This window comes from Dipodomys merriami, unplaced genomic scaffold (genome assembly GCF_024711535.1).
Source record: "Dipodomys merriami isolate MVZ:Mamm:240054 unplaced genomic scaffold, mDipMer1.0.p SCAF_32, whole genome shotgun sequence".
NCBI classification, from domain to species: Eukaryota; Metazoa; Chordata; class Mammalia; order Rodentia; family Heteromyidae; genus Dipodomys; species Dipodomys merriami.
In genome coordinates this window covers 10,127,976-10,143,012 of record NW_027204715.1, presented here as the reverse complement: position 1 = coordinate 10,143,012, position 15,037 = coordinate 10,127,976, and the positions used below count along the sequence as shown (strand labels likewise).

The 15,037-nt window shown below is 36.5% G+C and overlaps 1 protein-coding gene across 3 annotated transcripts in view; it reads right to left on the bottom strand.

The window, feature by feature from the left end:
- Window positions 1-15,037, bottom strand: part of Fbxl7 (F-box and leucine rich repeat protein 7) — a 351,598-nt gene that overhangs the window by 148,250 nt on the left and 188,311 nt on the right. The window lies entirely within an intron of this gene.

Here is a 15,037-nt window from a genome sequence, read left to right as displayed (position 1 = left end):
CCCTCAGAGCGCTTGAAAATGGCCTTTTCTTTCCTGCATTTATTATCCCTAATCTTGCACTTAACCTCTATTCCAAAACTTCTGTAAGGAGTGTCTTAGGAGCTAAGACTTCAAGAGTTCTTATTTTTTTTTTCCCTCTGTCTTTTACTAGTAAGGTTCTTTTAAACTGGTATTAGGACTTGAACTCAAAGAAGGAGTGCTCTCACTAAGCTTCTGCCTTTTAATCCAATCAAGACTGAGCTCCACTACTGCATCTGGATTTTTGGTGTTCATTTTTGTGTGAGTGGTTAAATGATAGGAGTCTCATTGACCTTAATCTTTAGATTGGCTTTAAACTGTGATCCTCAGATCTCAGCCTCCTGAACAGCTAGGATTATAGGTGTGAGCCACCAGTGCCCAGCCAAGAAATCATTTTTATATAATGACCAAAAGAATAGAGTGCTGGTGGTTTATACCTATAATCCTAGTTACTCAGGAGGCTGAGATACAAGGATCACGGTTCAAAGTCAGCCTGGGCAGTAAGTCCATGATACTCTTATCTTCAATTAAGCATCTAAAAAGCTAGAAGTAGAGCAGTAGTTCCAGTAGTAGAGAAGTAGCCTTCAGCACAAAAGCTCAGACTGTGCACAGGCCCTGAGTTTAAGCCACAGGACTAATGCGTGCGTGCACAACACACACACACACACACACACACACACACACACACACACACACACACACACACACACACAATCTGATTTTCTGAACTTCCAGTTGATGCTTCAAACGTGATCATTTATCACCTTGCTCCTGTCTTTCACAACAATGTCCCTTGGGTCTCTGGTGTGACTAAGCTTAAAAGCCACATCACATCTTCTCCCCTGTTCCATGCCATTACCTATGACATCTATACCAAACACATCTCTTAATGGTCCTTTTTACTTTCTTTATCGCTCCATTTGCTCAAACCCTCTGGAATATTCAATTGTTTAAGCAGTCACAAATGCCATTTTCAGAATCAATCCACTGGAAGTATTCTTATATATAAATTTGCAAATGAATTTCAAAGTCTCCATGAAAAATTAAACAGAAGATCATGATTTTGCCAAACATGAAAGACCCTCCACTGTGTTCCAACCTTTCATCCATCACTCTGGCTTTCTCCTGGTCTTCTCCACACACATAAAGCCTACTTAAATTTCAAGGCCTATGCCAAGTGCTCTCTCCTTGCATATTTCTCTTGTGTCTTTCATTGAGAAAACTCTGATTTGTTTGAGCACACAAGGGGGGTCATTCTTTTGTGATTATCTCGTAGCATTCATTCTTCCTAACAGAATGCTCTAGTACTTTGCAAATACTCAGGACACAGTCATGGAAAGCATGAATTTTATTTGGATTCCACTAAGTATTTGAGAAAAAATATTATGCCATTTTCATTTCCTTGATATTGGACTTGTGTTAAATACAAGTTTTGATATTTGTGTTTGGTCCCCAACAATGGATACAATTTAGTGTTCATTACCATGCTGTGTAGAATTCTAACCTATGGAAAGAGTTACCTGCCTTAAAGAAAATAGTTTTGTGATAAACTATATATCACAATAATAGCAGGATGAAGAAGCTAATATAACTTATCTTAGGAAGTGAGAAGGAGTCAGAGAGAGAAAGAGAAAGAGGGAAAGAGAAGTAGTAAGAGAGAAAGAGAAGTATTAATGGTGCAAAGCTTCTTTGTTCTTCATGATCAAAGTGCAATGTTGAACTTAAGTCACTTCAGCCTAAAATCGAGTTTTCCAGCCAGGTGGTGTGGTGGTTCACACCTGTAACATCTGCTACACAAGAGTCCAAGACAGAAGGATTGTGAGTTCAAGAAAAGCCCAAGCAGAGTGAGTAAGACCCTATCTTAAAAATAAATCTTTTATAAAATTGGAAAGGGGCTGAGGCATGGTTCCAATGATAGAGTGCTTGGCCCAGTATAAAGCCCTGGATTCAATCCCTACTATAACAAAAATAAATAAAAGTCCATCAATAAAAATTAATTGATTGATGTAAATAAATACATACTGTCACCCAAATTGCCTTCATCCATAGATATGTAAATAACTATTTGAGTCTTATATCTCACATTTTAAGGTTACTTACCCTTGCATAAAATATAAAACATTGCATAGTCAAAGCAAATATAAATGAAAAAGGCTTCATTTTAAATCAGTTACCGTGCTTTATGCTATTTGGTACATCAACTAGTTAAAATTATAAATACAAATCCTCATTTTGTATTCATCATGCCTCTCCCTTTGTTTTTGTTTGTTTTCTAACAAGCAGAGAGATCCTTACACCCTGAATAAAATAGTTAATTTTTGTCATGTGCTGGTTGTGGAACAGAAACTTGAGGAAAGAAAAGTATTCCAGACATGAACAAATAAACACATCTGTGGAATTAACGCAAGAGCTATTTGGTTAACTTTGCCAGAACCAACTTTCAAATATTGAATTTTATATCTGGGGAAAAAAATGTTGAAGTATGTAAAACAAACACATCCTGGGTAAAAGAGCTCCTAAGATTCACCAAAGGGAAATGGAACAGCGAATTCCTCCATCTGTTCATACTTTTTTTTTTCACGACAGTTGGAAACGTGCTGGACAGAGATAACTTTGTTCAGTCCTGAAGTGCGAGTTGACATGCTTGTTGTTTCTGGCACCCCATGGCACCAGGAAGGATCTATGAAGTCTGAAGAGCTGGCCAGGAAAAGGAGGCTGCCAGTTGCTGTAGGGGAAACGGAGCCCTGCACACAGCCTGTTCTACCTCTCTCCTCTAATCACTTTCAGGAATTGAACTCATCGAGAAAATTCATCATCTGGATTTGGTAAGAGCAGAACTCTTGGAATGAAAAGGTAATCAGTGCGTTCTGTGACACATCACCCACTACAGAGCTGATTAGAGAGCTGACAGGAAGCGAATGCGGTTCCCTGATTTCTCAGGCATCCAGGCCCTGGGCTCCTTCATTTGTTCATTCAGAGGAAGTATTTCCCCCTTTTCTTTCTTTTCCTCTCTAGCACATTGCTCCTCTTCCACTCCTGTGCCCCTAGAAGAGGATCCATAAACAAAAGCTACTTTCCTTTCTGCAGCTTTTCTCTGGAAAACAACAAAAGGAGGACTTTAGTAGGTGGCACCTCTAAGGTTCAACTTGCCTAGAAAATTCATGACTTCCATAAAAGGAGGTTATTGGATGTCAGTGCTAAGAGGGCTTCAGCAGACTGGACTGAAGCACACTAGCTAACCTCTTCTTCAGAATAGGCATGAGTATCCATCTCTGCTTCACAGGCATCTGAATGTCAACACACAACCCATTTTGAAATTACCACAAGGGCTAGGGGGTGTATTTGCTGCCAGATCACCCACAGTTATGATAACTTATAAGCTTCAATGGCATCTAGATACCTTCTTGTCTAATGTTTGGTATCAAGCACTACAAAATGGTTCTCTTGTGTCACACAACTATTTGTATGTTGAAAAATATGCTGTGCAAGTAGTTTCTATGAAATAGAACAAAATCCCTCTTTGCAATGTAAGATAAATAAAAGGGTGATGGGGGTGAATATGATCAAAGTATATTACATATGTTCTTATACACATATATGAAAATAGCATACTGAAAGTCACTAAAATTGTTTTACGGAGGGGATGAGAGAAAGCAGCTGTGCAAAGAACAAACTACATCCATATACACCATATGTATATATGGTGATGTTACAATGAAACCCTTTGTGCAAATCTTTAAATTTTATTTTCTTGTAAAGATGCTGTACAGAGGGGTTAGAGTTACATGAGTAAAGTAATGAGCACATTTCTTGTCAGGCATTGTTACCCTCTCTATTGTTTTTTTTCTATCATCCCTTCCCTCCCCATCTCCCCCACTCCTCCCTAACCCGAAGCCGAAGCATTTTTTAAAGTTAAATTTTAGTGTCGAGGTGATGTGCAGAGGGGTTACAGTTACATAAGGCAGGTAATGAGTGCATTTCTTTTTGAACAGTGTCACCTCTCCCTCATTTGCTCCCACTTTTTGCCCTCCCTCCCCTCCCCCTAAGTTGTAAAGTTCATTTCCAAACATAGTATCTAACTGTTGACTTGGTTCTTTATGCAATTAATTCACATGAATTCAAGGACAAAATGAAGAGCAAAGGAGATAGATTGATAGATCGATCGATAGATAGACAGATAGATAGATGATATCGATTTCATACTGTTTGTGATATATATATCCTAAACCCAAACCAAGCTCATTAACAATCTCAATGTTCTACATTTGTTACAATTTTACATCTTTTAAAATGCCTTATTTTACATATTTTATTTCTGATGTGTTAATCCACATAACAATAAGATACTAAAGTGCTTTAAATGATTGCTTTTGTGGAAGAAGAGTTGGAACTCAGGACCTTGCACTCACTAAGCTTGCTTGATGGGCTGATCCCTGACGATTTGAGCAAAGCCTCCAGCCCTGGTTTTTGCTGGTTATTTTGGTTTTGAAGTCCATGGACTTTTCTGCCTAGGCTGGCTTTGAACAACAATCTTCTAAGTAGCCCTTGAAGTAATTTTTTATAATAGAACATAATGAACAACACAAAAGACTGGACAAGAATTGTACTCATTTCCTTATTTATGTAATGGTAACTCCTCTGTACCTCACCTTTACAAAAACAAAAACAAAAACAGTGGGTAGGCCCAAACTACAAAGCCAAGGTATGATTAGTACCAGAACATACTAAAATCCTATACAATTATTACAGGTGTGCTACACATTTCATCAAGAACTTCTCAGTACCAGAGCAAACATGCCAATTTGATCAGTTATGAGACTTATGGCATCTATGGAAGAGAAAAATACATGACACTTGTCATAAAGTGGAGACTATATGAAACAGGAAAAATGTCTTTAAAATTTATTGTATTCCAGTATCTTGTGTCTAAGTAAAATGTCATGTGCATATATAGAAGGGGCCATTGAATGAGTGACTTGGTAGACAGCTAATGGCTTCTCTCCAGTTTGTGTTGCAAATCACAGAATGTGGCTTGCATTCCTTACTTATGTGAAGTACAGCATCATATGTTAGGAAAGGTTAAGAATGTAGAATCTGCATCCAACACATTTAACCTGGCTGGCCTCATTTGATTATCCTTTTTCTCATTTGTAAAGTTGGAACGACTTTAGGAATACTGAAAGAATCAAATCAAACCACCATGATACTGCCTGAAGTAGAGCAAGAACTGGAACAGTTACTTAAGTTTTAAAATTACCATTATTATTTAGGGTCAACATTTATGTCCATGTACCAGATGTAACTAGTGCCAATAACTACTATTTTTTCATGTTTGGCATAAAAATTGTGCCAACATAACACTCTACAATCAACAATCTTATGACTTAGAAAAATACACATTATTATGGACAATGCACATTATTATTGACAAACTAAGCTAGAACATTTTTTTCCAGTTGAAGTTTTTGTGCAAATTTCTACTGAATTATTTCAGTGCTGGAGTGGAATCAAAGCATTTTTTCTCTCCACCTTATGAGGTATGCAATATTAAGAAGAGATACTAATGACAGAAAATTCTCATGTTGTTGCGGGAAACATCAATCATAAAAAGAACAAATCATCAGATTTATGGCTCTTTCTAAGGTGGCATCATCACAAAAGTTTTTGGAAGACAGAGATTCAAGCTCAAGTGCTCTGCTGGTGTTGAAAGTGGAAGGGAACACTAAATTATCCAGAACAAGAAATGCAGAAACAGAAAAATAAACATTCAAAGCTTGACACCATGCATCTTGGGCACATTTCATGTGGAAAGGGTTTATGAATGGAAAATACAAAAACCCTTGTCGTCTTTCCTGGCTTGTTATGCCCTGTGAGGAAAGACAATCCTTAATTTTATATGTTTTTGGTTCCCATTTCAGAGTATTTCTATCATCAGTTAAATCTATAGAGATTACTTTTCTCAATTCAATTAGATCCATACATTCATTAAATATTGTAGTCCTCCAAGACACTAGTAAGTCATTCATCATCCAATCCTAATTATACAACTGAACAAAATTCAATTATGTAGGATCCAAATCATCTTGCTCTTTTAGTAAGAGACTCAGAAGATGCCTGAAAAACAGACTTTTTTCCCTTTGTGAAACAGACTTGGATGAAAAAATTATAAGACTTTTGTTAGTAGCTCAGTTTAACCCATCATGAGTTTGGGACTTTGGCTTAGATACTTAAATCTTTTAGCCTCCATTTATTTGAAAATAAAATAGAAAAACAAATTATCCCTCATTCAGTTATGGTGAGGGCAATATGAGGCTCATTTTGAGGGCAATAGGAAATGTTTGCCACTCTCCTTGAAAAAAATGACAATATTGTATGCAAGTTTGAACTTCACATATTTAACATTCAGTAGTTTAAGCAAGAAATACTCTCATTGACAAATAAAATATAAACCTGAACTGCATTATTTTTTTTAATTTAATTTAATTTTATTTGTGAACATACTGTACAGAGGAGTTACAATTACATGGGCAGGATAATGCGTACATTTGAACTGCATTATTTTTTAAACCTAAGTTAGTGGGCATACTGAATCCAAGTGTTCTTTTTAAAAAGCCTAGGGCCATGAATATTTGAGTCATTTTAATGACAGAGGTTGTAGTCAATAGGCAGCCCTTATTTGCCAGTAAAGATTTATTGGAACACAATCATATCTACTTGTTGACAAAGACCAAAGGTTACAACCACATCACTCAGCAGTTAAGTAGTTCTAGCATTATGATTCAAAAGCTGAAAATAGTTATTATCTGAATCCCAAGGAAAAGTTTGCCAATCCCTGCTGTATGATTCTAAGCACACTTTGAAATACACACACACACACACACACACACACACACACACACACACACACACACACACACACACACACACACACACGGGAGCGCGGGGGCACACACACACCAATAGTACATTAAAGGGTGAAAACTGGTTATCAATAGCTACAATAAAAGCATTCTATCACATCCAATATCCATTGATTGGGACAGGGTATCAGAGAAGGGTACCAACAGGAGAGCAAAAGTCAATGAGAGAGATGAAGAGAGCTGAATGTGGTCTAAGTATATTATATGCCAATATGAAAATAGAACAATGAAACTTGCTAAAACACTTTTAAGGAGAGGTAATGGGAGATGAGAGGGGGTGTGTTTGATCACAGTACTTGGTATGTGCGTACAGGAAAATGAACCCTCACCCCTTTGTGAAACTGGAAAATGAACCCTCACCCCTTTGTGAAACTAACAGATGCTAATAAAACCTCTTGTAAATGTTAAGTAGCAAACTTATGATGAAAATGTTTTCCCAGACCCTTTTTGTTTGTTATTTTTAACGGGAGGTCTAGAGACTGCCGAGGATTGCCATCCTCCTACTTATCCTGTGAAGCTGGGAACACAGATGCATCCTACCATATCTGGCTAATTGACTGAGATAGGGGCCTCACTAACTTTTCTCCTAGGTTAGCTTCAAACCTTGATCCTCCTCATTTCCACCTGCTAAATAACTCAGATTACAGACATAAGCCACTGTGCCTGAAATAAAGACTTTATTATAGCAACTATAACAATAATTAAACTTAATAATGAAATATGGAATATTCTCTTAAAGAAACAAAAGAGGTGGGTCACCGGTGGCTCTTACCTGTAATCCTAGTTATTCAGAAGACCTGAGGATTACAGTTTGAAGCCAGCCCAGGAAGGAAAGTTCATGAGATTCTTATTCTCAATTAACCATCAGAAAGGTTGAAGTACTACGTGCGTATGATCATATAACATGTTTATCAAGATGAACTCCAAGAAATGAAAACTAGGTTTTTTTTGTTATTTTACTTCCCCTCCCCTTTTGTTATTATTTTTGATTTCTGTACTTTTTGTCTTGTATGTAAAGTCATCTGTTTGGGGGAGGAAAAAGGGGGCAGAAATGATAGAACGAAGGGTGAACTAATGCAGCAGTGATATTTAAGAGACACTATGTTGAAAATGAACTATACAGCTTGTGCGGGTCAGGGGCTGAGAGAGGGAAAACTGGGAGAAAACAAGGGAAGAGGTGATACTGTTCAAAAAGAAATGTACTCATTATCTAACTTATGTAACTGTAAGCCCTCTGCACATCATCTTTACAATTAAAAAAAAGGTGAAAGTGGAGTCATGGCTCAAGTGGTAGAGCACTAGCCCTGAGCCAAAAAAGCTCAGTGACAGTGCCCTGGATCTGACTTCAAACCAGGACCAGCACCAAAAATAAAAAGGAAGGAAGGAAGAAATGAAGGAAGAAATGAAGAAAGGAAGAAAGGAGGGAGGGAGGGAGGGAGGAGGAAGGGTGAGAGGGAGGGGAAAGAGAAAGGAAGGAAAATTAAACTATACTCTTAGAAATTCAATGGTGTTCACTACTACAGTTTCAACATTGAATGTTCTGACCAGCATAATAAGACAAGAAAAATCAATGAAGTCTGTGGAATGGAATGGAAGAAATCTAAACATTAGCTCCAGATTCTACTATTAGGCATATTCAAAAGCCTAAATAATCTGGGGTTAAATTGCTAAGTTTAATTACAGTATTTTACAAAATAACTCTAAGATCAATCTTCATAAAAGATAAATTTCCTTTCCATCTACCAGTAAGTTTCAAAAATGCAATGTTGGAAAAAAGAACATAATGTTCAGTAACATATGCCAGACCCCAGAACATTACAAACTGTATGATTCCATTATTTATGAAATTCTAAAACAGGAAACCAATTGATAGTGACAGAAAGTGAATCTGTGGTTTCTTGGGGTTTGAGAGAGATTTTCCTTTGAATCCGAGCAGCAGGGACAGAGTGGTTGACAAGAAATGGTTTTCATCCTGATTATGATGGTTGTTAGCAGGCTAGTAAACAATTTGTTAAAATTCATTAAATTACTTCTAAAGTTGGTATGTTGCATTCTATGTAAATTAGACCTCAACACAACTGACTTCAAAATAATATTGAAAGACAAAATTTATGTTTTTTATCCAAACCCATAAGACTTATGTCAAAAATCTTAAAAATATAATAGAAAATCAAAGACATGAAAGAGACTTAGAGAGCCATAAATATTAATACCAATGAAATTGTATCATAAAGTTATGAGTAATCACCAAAGTAACTTAAAATTAAGTGAAATTTTATTCAAAATTCCAGAAGATGCTTTGGTGAAATGTTTATGTGCCAAGAACTATCTCAGCAAGAACAACATAGATCATTTAATCCACTCCGCAATACAGTGAAAGAGGTTATAATTCAAAGTTGCTTCTGATAACAGATTGCTGCATGTATAAAATAAACTTGGTGAGTTCACTGCTCATATTGTCATTATGAAAAAAGCAAATTATGTAAAGCTAGAATTATGGAAAATATATCTGAAACACATGATAGAAGTACTTAAAACTTATCATTGCTCAATTATAATGCTATATCTTACTAAAATCTCTGCTCTTGCGCTATGAAATAGCCTTTGCATATTTACGGTAGAAATACTAGACAGTTTGCACTTTGTTACACTCTTCTACTGTGTTCAGAAACTTCCTGTCAGAGGCTTCAAACTGGCAATCGCAAGAGTTTATACCAAGGAAATTTGCAATGTTACAACATAGAGCACAGTGAAAATTGCTCAGAAAACACTTAAAATTATGATAGCAAAAGAAATCAGCAGATCCAATACCAATAAATTTGTATGTCAAGAAAACGTGGTATACTCTCTAGCCATAAAAGAAATGCAAATCAAAACAACATTGAGATACCACCTCACCCCAGTTAGAATGGCTATAATCAAGAACTCTAATAATAACAGGTGCTGGAGGGGATGTGGACAGAAGGGAACCTTACTGCATTGTTGGTGGGAGTGTAAATTTGTTCAACCACTTTGGAAAGTAGTATGGAGGTTCCTCAAAAGACTCCACATATAGCTCCCCTATGACCCAGCAACCCCACCTTTGGGCATTTACCCAAATGTTCACAAACAAGACCACACTAACGCTACCAGCATGACTATGTGTATTGCAGCATTATTTACTATAGCTAAGATATGGAACCAACCCAGATGCCCCTCAGTAGATGAATGGATCAAGAAAATGTGGTATATATACACAATGGAATTCATTGCCTCCATCAGAAAGAATGACATTGCCTCATTTGTTAGGAAATGGGAAGACTTGGAAAAATTATATTAAGTGAAGTAAGCCAGACCCAAAGAAACATAGGTCCCATGGGTTCCCTTATTTGCAATAACTAGTATGTCTGAGTCAAGCAGAAAAGGTGAGTTAAGTTGATGTTAGGGAAATGAACCCTAAGATATGTACTCAAATGTTATTTTTTCTTTCATGCATGTGTTTCTAACACATTTACAAGATTATTTCTTTATATGTCCCTCCCCCATGGTATAACCCCTGCTTTCACAGTATTTGATGTTGTTATAATTTGTGGAGGGGAAGGGAAAAAATAAATCGTTTAAATAGGGATACAGGTGGACCCATTGCAACAATGAGATGTACAAGTCGTTATGTCGAAATTGAACTTTACAACTTTGGTGGGGGGGGGAGGAGGGTTGGGGGGGAGGTAGGGGAAGGATGGAATTGGAAGGGGAAACAAAGGAGGAGGCTACAACGCTTGATAAGAAATGTACTCATGATCTTGTCCATGTAATTGTAACCCCTCTGTACAGTATTTTCACAATAAAAAAATTAAAAAAAAAGAAAATGTGGTATTTATACACAATGGAATTTTACTCATCTCTTAGAAAGAATGCTATTGTATGTAAGGAAATGGAAAGACTTGGAATAAAACTATATTAAGTGAAATAAGTCAGGCCCAGAAAAACAAAGGTTGCACAGTTTCCTTCATTTTTGGTAGATAAGACTATACCTATAAATCTCTAAATAAACACATTGGGCAGTAAGCAAGTGGTTACAAATGAATTAGCTGGAGTGAAATAGCCTTTTTGGAGAGCTCAAACAGCATAATATTGTAGAAAGTCTAGGTAGAAGCCCAACAAAAATCAACACTGGGAAATCGATACATCAAGAGTGGGTGGAACCAAGCAGAGAGGAGTAGACAGCTGAAGGAGGGAAAGGGGAGAGAATACAATCAAGAATTCATTGTAGATACCACTAAATTAAAGAAAGTAAGGGAAGGGGGTAGGTGAAAGGGAGGTGAGAATAGTGAAGGTTTGTCACTGATCAAGACACATTGCATTTATAAACTGATTTGCTATAGGGCACCTCCTTTATAAAGTAGTTCAAGATAATAGAAAGATTTTAAAAATTAAATGCTGAGTGATTTCATGAGCTAAAATACAAACTGCACAAGTCAATCTTGCTTAAACAATAACCTTATCAAAGCGGAGAATTACGTTAGGGAAATCATTACTGCCTGGCTACCGACTGAAACAACAGACAACAATATGGGAGGTGAGGAAATGAAGGCAATATGAAAAGAAAATGTTTGGATAAGCGTAACTGCGAAGGGTTGCTGAGGAACGGCATGGTGGAAAGGCAGAGTCTGGAGGGGTAAGGAAGGTTTGCTTCTGCAAAGTTGGCGAGTGTGTACCAGTGCATTACTGTGTAGGGATGAGCCAAACAGTAGTGGATGAAGTAGAAGTGCATGCAGGAAAAGGATAGAGGGAAAGAGGGACCCTGAAAGGTTTGAAATATGAAAAATACCATTTGAGGTACAAATAACAAGATCAAACGTGCAGTGATTCATCTTTTCCTTTACCTCCTCATATATGTTTGCTCTGCTTTTAGGAATGGGTTTTGCTGGGGTTTAATTCTGCAAAGTTCTGCATGCTTGAGATTTCCTAATGTCATAGATTAAAGGAATTTAGAGGGAATTTTCATTTTACAGCACAGATTTTTACACTAAAACAATTTTTAATCTCAGTCACAGCTAAAACATAGAAAAACCCACTTAATCTCTATCATACAATATTGAGCTTCAAGATCTATCAAACTGTTAAATTTTCTCTCTATAAATGCTAAAAGTATTATATACAGTTTATTATATATAATTTTATATTTATATTTAAGATTGGAGTTTTAAATAGTAAAATATACATGAGTTAAGGACAGATATCATTCAGTGGGGAATTTTACACAATAAAAGAAGAAATACATTATACTTAAGTGTTACAAACATTAAATATGCCTTATATTTTAAAGTAAATATTATTTCTCACCTGTCACATCATTGCCTTTAACAAATATTTACATTGTGAAGCATCAAACTTGTAGTGTAACGTGTAATGTTATTATATATTTGAGTATTATGGTTATCATAATATTACATTCTTATGGTATTATAATATTACAGTATAATATCATAGTATTAAAGTCTTTCCAGTACACCAGTTTGAAACGAAGCAGTTAGATACCAAAGACAGCAGGTGATGCCATTTTTCCAAAGCTAAACAGTTCATATTCAAAATGGTGGGCCTTATTAGGAGAACTATTGTTGGCCAGCACATTAATATACTGAACATGTTAGAATTTATGAAGTAGGAGAGACAAATGAAAGTAGCCAGGTATACATGTAAAATCAGACATGATTTACCCCATGGTGTTTTAATGAACTATTAAATGGTTTTTCAATATTTATGATAAATACATTATTCCAAGTGCTTACAATTGAATTTGATTATTTTCTCAGGCATGATATTATTTGATAAGGACATTTTAAGAATGGCGAAAAGCCATAGCAATTACTAAATCACTCAAAGTAAATATAATTAAAACATAATGCTTTCAATGTAGAATTTTCTAATTTGTTCTATAATTTACCCACAATCTTCTTTGCAATGTATTTTTCCATATGATCCTTTGAATAATGTTTTCAGAGAAAACCCAAAGGAAGATGACAACGAAAATATCCTGGGGGGGGTGTCCAGAATGTGGGTTCTTTATTAGTATGCGTGGGAGATAATGCTGATGGCCATGATTGCTAATAACTGACTGGTTTAATGTCTATATTGTGATTAATGGCTAATATCCTATTTATATGCAGCATAATTCAACCAAGACTGCAAATTTATTAATTCAACCAAGACTGCAAATTTATTTATGCAGGCAATTGTGACTCTTCCTTTGAATGACTTTAGCACATAGCCAATGCCTGACACAGAACTGGTGTCCTGTGGTTTAAAGAGTAAGAAGTGGCATGTTATACCAGGCACTGGTGGCTCTTGCCTATAACCCTAGCTACTCAGGAGGCTAAGATATGAGGATTGTGGTTCAAAACCAGGCAGGGAAGGAAAGTCCATGAGACTCTAGGCCCTGAGACCCAGGTCCTGAGTTCAAGCCCTACAACTGACAAAAAAAGGAAGCATTCTGATACTCAACAGACAGCAAATTCTCATCCACTAAGTCTTGTGACCTTTGAGAGGTAACTAACTCTCTTTCATCAGTTTTTTTCACTTCAGAATCTTGTTGGTCTCTGTTTTCTCCCATGTGGTTCTTTTGAGCACACAGCTGAAGTATTGCACGAGCTTACATCTAAATCAAGGCATGCTAAGCTGCACATTAATCATTGCTAAAGAATATCCGGTATTTCTATTTCTTGGCCATATAGATTTTTATAGAAAAATTAATTCCTGCTCATATAAGATTTTAGTTCAGGTGGGAAAATAAAACTGAGAAAATGAGGTAAGAGGTGATACTGTTAAAAAAAATGTGCTGAACACCGGAATTACGTAATTGTAAACCCTCTGTAATTTTTTTTTTTGGTCAGTAATGGGGCTTGAACTCTGGGCCTGGGCTCTGCCCTTCACCTCCTCAGCTCAAGGAGAGCACTTTACCACTTGAGCCACAAAGCCACTTCTGGTTTTCTAGTGGTTAATTGCAGATAAGAATCTCATGGACTTTCCTGCGTGGGCTAGCTTTGAACAGCGATCCTCAGATCTCAGCCTTCTGAGTAGGATTACAGGCATGAGCCGCCAGCACCTGGCTTTATACTTAATCTTAACAATAAAATTTTTTACAAAACACTTTAGAAAGTGAAACACACTCATAAAGGAACAGAAGGACTGGCTGTTAGAAAAATGAATTTGTTCTCATCTATTTGTTTCTGAGGGCTTCTTATCAAGATTCTTATTAAATGGATGCTGAAATAAAGAAGTCCAGTGTTGGTAATTTGCAGCAGGCACTGTTATATAATGCTAGGAACAAGACTTTATTACCAGACTACCACCGTTGCTAGCTGAGCTTTAAACTTTCCTTCTCTATAAAATATCTTAATAATAACTGCTTTGAAAAAAAAAACAAACCCTTTTGAGTTGAAATGAGATAATCTTTAGCATGGTGTTGGAAACTCAATAAATGATATTCATTATAGTTCCTGATATGTTTGTCAGCAAAAACTGAAATTGTGATGTAGAATGACAACAGAACAATTATTTAATTTTCCATGAAGAGGATTTATCCTATAAATCTAAAGGAAATCTCAAGCATAAAGCCTGGACTGGTTGTTATTGTTTTCCCAAGGAGAAGAAAAAAATGAGGGTGTGAAATTCCATCACAACATGAGCTGCCTTCAAACCTTTCCCTCCTCCCTCGAGAAGTGTGTGGATTCTAAAACGAGTGTCCTGAGACCCATAAAGTCAACCATGCTGCTAAGAACACGCTGGTTTGAGTAAGTTCCTAGGAAGCAATGACATCCTCTGAGCTTATGGCTGACTCCCTTCTGTATGATGTTCGCTGGCAAAATCTGCTGTGGGAAACTACAGCCAAAAGGCTGTAGAGTGAGGACTTTCCTTGGGTGAAGGCCACAAATAAAAGGAGCCAATAAAATGGTTGGTGAAGGCCTTCGTAATTAGCCTTTTCTTTTATGTCATGCCTTGGTCAATTCAAAATTTTGTCTCTCTGAATTCACATTCAGGAAACCTTCAAAAGATTTTACCATTGAAAGAGGAGAAAAGGACCATTTATGTTTTCTCAACACTGAAAAATTGTTCTGATGGTA